Source organism: Corylus avellana, chromosome ca3, assembly GCF_901000735.1.
Source record: "Corylus avellana chromosome ca3, CavTom2PMs-1.0".
Classification (NCBI taxonomy): domain Eukaryota; kingdom Viridiplantae; phylum Streptophyta; class Magnoliopsida; order Fagales; family Betulaceae; genus Corylus; species Corylus avellana.
Genome location: NC_081543.1, coordinates 2,934,079 through 2,940,320, shown reverse-complemented (window position 1 = coordinate 2,940,320; position 6,242 = coordinate 2,934,079).

The following is a 6,242-nucleotide window of genomic DNA, read 5'->3' as shown; positions in this document are numbered from 1 at the left end:
TTTTATTTGGGTTTTTGATTGTTTGAAGATTTTTCGGTGTGGATTTGGGTTTTTGAAAATGGAGATCGAAAAGAAGTGAGAAAAGATTTTGGAGAAAATTTTTGCAGAAACGAGAAATTTTTTTTGTGGTGCACCACTTCTGAAGTGAGAAAATGTTGGGTTTCTCTGCACCACTCAATAAATTACAAAAAAAATAAATAATAAATAATAAATTAATACATTTTTTAATTGAAAAAAAAAATTCAGAAAAAATTTAAAAAATATATATATATTTTTTTTAATTAATTTTTAAATTTCCTGACGTGTCAATTTATTTTTAATTAATTTCTGATGTGTTATATTTTAACACGCCAGAAAATTCTGACGTGCTGAACAGTAACATGTCAGGAAAAAAAATTTGCTGACACCTATGCTTCTGACATTCAACACACGTCAGGAGCGTCACGTCAGAAAAATTTTCTGACGTGTCAAATACCCTGACACGTCAGAAAACTCCAGTGAGAAAAAAATTATTTTTTTTGTAGTGAATTAATATGGACACGCAGTTAATGGCCGGACTCCTATAGACTATTGTTCACATGGAGCAAGATATAACTAACGAAATTAAAATATATATATCAATTTTAATTATATATTTCAAGAGTAAGTGATTGATCAGTTCAATCTAATTAGGGGGTAGTTTAAGAAATTTCAAAATTTATTTACGAGATGTGATGCCATGATTGTAAGTTCTGTTGGGTAATATAAATTGGTGATCAAAAGTTCGATTTTCTGCAGGTTACAAAATACCAAAGGATTGGAAAGTGATTGTGTGGATTCGATACATCCACACAAATCCTGAAAACTTTGAGGATCCCATGTGCTTCAACCAAGATAGATGGAATGTGAGCCCACATGCCCAAGATGATTAGTTTTTAAAAAAAAAAATCTTAAATTTAGCTTAATTAATCAGTGTCTTTTACTATCTAAGGAACCAGCAAGGCCTGGAACATACCAAGTTTTTGGAGATGGCCCAAGAAATCTGTGCAGGAAACATGCTAGTAAGGATACAGCTTGCACTCTTTCTTCATCATTTGTCTGTGTTGTACTGTTACAAACAATTTTTTATTTGGTGGTCATTAAAATTGCTTCAAACGTTTTCCCCTTTGATATTAATTTTTTTTATGAGTTTTAATGAAGAAGAACAAAACTCTACTTTAATTTGTTTCATGGTTTTGACCCTTTGGGTCATTAAACTTATTTTACAAACCGATTATCATTAAAGGTTTTCTTACAAGCCACATAATGATTTATGTTATATATGACCATTGGTCATTAAATATTTTCATGACAGTATTGTTTCTTCCAATTCATGACAATTACAAGATCTTGTATATTCATGCGACAATTTAATAGCATGAATCAATAGCCACCAAAGAGCACTGCAAATATATATATATATATTTCCTGATTTGATTATTTAGATATATATACATTATAGCCGCATAGAATAAGGGCAATATTTACCTATTGTCTTCTATTCTTTGTATTTTCTCTATGTGGTTTTTTCATCAAGAATATCAAAGGGTTGTTTTCCTAGTCTTTGTTATTGGAAGTGGGTCCTTAACAAAGTTAGATGTTATAGTTTAATTCTGGGAAGTTGTGTGTCAAAGGATCTGATCGCACCGAGTTATGCATTCCGGGAGGCACGAATCAACCTTTAAGGACAACGCTCTTGCATGATTCTATAGCATATTGTGAGATCTTTTCATACTCTACTTTTCATCTCTTGTATTTTATTTATATTGTTAATATTCAAATTGTAATTATTTTATATCAATGAGAATTTGTGCATCATCCAAAATTATTTCCAACAGTATGTAGGTTACAACTAAGGAAAATCAACTTGATATAATTTTTAATGGCAACCAAATAGAGAAGAAAAATCCGAAAGAAATTAAACATAAGAAGTAAGAAGCGATGTAATATTTTCTGGTACAACGCTTAGGATTCCAAATTTCTTTTATATATATATATATTGTCTCAACAAGTTTAAAAACATTTTTGGATGTCATAATTTTGAAACATTATGACTCTCTATGCATGCTCATAGTTCGTTAATTATTTAAAACGAATCTCTTTTATATATATTTTTTCATCTGATTTTTTGAGAGCAAGATGATGAAAAAGGGTTGAAAGTAGGTACAATATTAAATAGCACCTCAATCAATATAATAGGGAAAAAAGAAGAAGAGGCATAGATGCTAGCTACAACAATGTGTAATATATTGTCCAATCATTCCTATTATAGAAAACAATTTTTTATGTGTCTACCAATAACAATTGAACTTACTCTTCTCTTGCTAATATAAGTTAATTAGTACAAGTGGTCTATCAATCAAAGTATACACTTTGTTGTTAAAGTGCGTACCCCCTCTTGTAATTTGTTTCCTTGTTTGGTTAAATACTCGTATTATATTTTTGGGTTAAATCCTTTCCACTGTTATGTGGTTTAATGCAAAATCAAATGGACCTTTCAATTTCAAAACACAATCGTAGATGGTATCTATAGATATATGATAAATGCAATATTTAATAATTTTATTTATGTTCTGTCCAATATTTTAATGGTATGCCATGTCAAATCAATTAACAACTATTACATGTCTCATATGCCTCGTTAATATTTTATTTATTTATTTATTTATTTTTTAAAAAAAAGAACAAAATGAGAGTGCCAAATGAAAGTGGTCAAAACCATCTTCTAGCCATTTGAGGGTGGTTGGAGTTGGTCTGGTCGGTCCCAAATGACCAAATTGAGGTGGTGGAAACCACCCCTCTAGTAGGGCTTGGGGTAAGCCAAGTTACCCCCAAATGGCAATGGGTGGTTTCAACCACACCATATATATATATAGATTAAGGGAAAAGTATACTTTACTCCCTCAAAGTTTAGGGCAATTTTCAATTCGACCACCAATGTTTCAATTTTTGCAATGAACCCCTCCCCCCCCAAACTTGCAATTTTTTTTTCAATTCGACCAATTTCATCCAAAAATTCTCATATTGCCCATAATTTATTTTTTATTAAAAAAATAATAATAATTTAAATTCGGGGTGGCTTTTGGCCATCTGGCCATTTTTGCAACCCCCAATTTTTTTTTTTTTTTTTCAATAAAAAAGTAAAAAAAATTATGGGCAATATGAAAATTTTTGGATAAAATTTGTCGAATTGAAAAAAATTTGCAAGTTTGAGAGGGTGCATTATAAAAATTGAAACATTGGTGGTCGAATTGAAAAACGCCCCAAATTTTAGGGGGGGGTTAAAGTGTAATTTTCCCATATATTAATGACTTGTATGGGGTACTTGTCAAATTGAGATTGGACTTGATATGGCAAATCGTTAAATTATTGGACAAAATATGGATGGAAGAACTAACAACATTTATCATATGTCCATAGTACTATTTGCAATAGTTTTAAAAAAGTAGTTACCCTATAGTTTTTCCTTATTTAAGAAAGTAGTACAATCAATTGAAGATCATATGTGTGATGAAGCAAAATTTAGTGATATGAATCTTCATTTCTCATTGTTTCGAGTCAAACCTACTCATTTCAAAGAAGAAGAAAAAAAGATTATATTCTCCTCAGCATTAATCAACAACGTCCAATGCATAAATTAGGTGGGGGGATAAAGAAGATTTGTGGGGGCACATACGAGCTCGAATTCCACTTGATCTTCATCATTTGGCCATAGCCTATAAGGAAGGAATCATCAATTCCCAGTCTCAGTTTTTCGTTGCATTTGCTTGGAAACTTAATGATTACTTTGTGAACCTCTTTTCTTTATATACTTTCGTTGCTTGCATCATTGAGCTCAGGTGCATGCGAGCTTATCAGTCCAAATATGAAGATATCCTACCTGCCCTACCCTACCCACAACCGGAGGATTTGATGTGTGATTTCTCTGCTTTGCTTACTCCTTCTATATACGTAGCCATTGTAGGCCAAGGCAGAATATTAATGTCCCATTTGCAATTAGGTTCAAACGGGTTACAAACTTGACAAGTTGAATCGAGGCAAAAGGCCCTGATCATAATTATGTTCTAACGAGATTGCAAACATGACATTCCGAAAAATCCGCTCGATATGAAGTGGATGTTTGAAAAAGAAAGGATCACTGATTTCTATCCAAATTTCATTCTAATTTCAGCATAGATTAATTTCCCATATTATCTTAGGCTTGTCATTTCTGTTGTGAATTTTCAACTTAGGTGAATTTATTGCTTTTGAGATTTATTCTTGAGATGCAGTTGAGAGAGAAGTTCTGGATCTATGCTAATTGAGTAGGAGAAGTACGGCCCGAAGATAGGGATCAGACAAGTTGACGAACCGCCTGAAGATAGGGATCAGACGAGTTGATGAGCTTGAGAGAGAGTTGTGAGAGAGAGGAAGGCGTCAGGTTGGAGAGGCAAGCGTCGTGAGAAAAGTGGAGTGGAGAGGTAGGTGTCGGGTTGAGCAGGAGGGGCTGGGAAAATTGGTTTCCGAATTTTAAAATTGGAAACCAATTTACGATGGTTAATGAAGGGTTTTTGGTCAATAGAAAATGATTTATGTTTGACTACTATTTTACGTCGCACTAAACACCGTAAAATGCAGAAATCATTTTATGAAAATCATTTTACGTCGAAAGAAATGGAGCCTTGGTCTTTAAAATTTTTCATTCTTAGATGATTTACTTGCTTTTTAAGTTTTAGCTTTCATCTTTTAGGTTATTTTGATTAATGTTATAAGAAGACAATTGATGTATTAAAAGAATACTAATTTGTTAATCATTGTTATGGAATGATCTTTGTTTCCTCGTTATCTTCCTGGTAATCTATGTGGTATAATATTCAATTTATGAATCAAATGAACAGTTGCTCAAGAACAACCAAAAAAAATCAATCATTTTGTTTTATATTTTCATTGGCGGGAATGAGTAAAGCAATTGGGTGAATATTGTGAAATGGGGAAAAATTTGAAAAATAAATGGGACAAAATTATGAAGTGTGACAGTTCAATGAATGCAGAGGAGGTGGGTTGGGAATGCGAATTGATTTTGCTTTGGAAGTTTTTGGAGAGTGGGGCACCGACATTTATGTCTACATGTGAACTGTGAAAGTACTACTTAACTTATAACATAAACAAAAAAAGTGGACAGCTAACTGAAGAGTTGGTCAGACTACTAATAACATAATATTTCCCTCCGATTGAATTCTAAATCAACATTATGAAACCCCAATTATTGTTTCAATGACCAAATGAAATCCATGTTTGTTTGTTCTATTCTCTTTTGACCTCAGTTCTCAGTCAAATTTGGTAAATTCTTACTATCATACTTTTAAAATTACAATTGAATTTAAGATAAATTTTTATTCAATATTGATTTTAAAATTTATATATGAATGTAGAGAATTGTGTGTGAAAAAGTGAAAGTATGTATTTAGTCCAACCAAACAAAAACGTTGAGGGTTTTTTTTTATTTTTCTGAGAAATGATAGGTGGTCTCTTGGTTTTAAGTGTATATTATTTTCTAAAAAAGCAAAAAAGAAATTAGCATCACCGGTCCCTTATTTATCTCACATGGTTTTAAAAAAATAATATACACATAGGATTAATAGAACACCTAATATTCAAATTTTTTTCTTTTAAAAAGTTTTTAAGTTTTACAATGAAAAATATTACGATTTCTCGTATGTTCTCTTAGTTCTACGTGTTTCCTTAAAAAAAAAAAAAAAAAGCTTACTCCACTCTCTCAAGACAAAAACAAAAAACATAAAACAAAAAAACAAAAACCAATATTTACATAAAAAAGAAGAAGAATAATTTGAATTAATAACCTTCTTTTTTTAATAATTTGAATTAATAATCTTCACTGTGTATTCCATATGATTAAAGTATCCTTAAAACATTCCGGGATTCGGGAGATGAAATTAACTTAAAAATGTAATAAAGAAAAAAGTTGGTCCGTCTTAAACCTTAATTATTTAGCAAAAAAGAATCATTACTAAATATATATCTTGAGAATCTCTCAAACACAGCAGACACGTACAGACTACAGTGCAGCCTCGACCTTTTCGAATGGAGATTGAAAGGCGATTAAACAATACGCACACATGCCACGCATGCGCATTACACTTGTTTCTGAATGGCTCGGAGTACACGTGTTCTTCCCATGCCGGGAAGTTTAATTGAATACCCACACGAGCGAGTAGAGCTAAAGG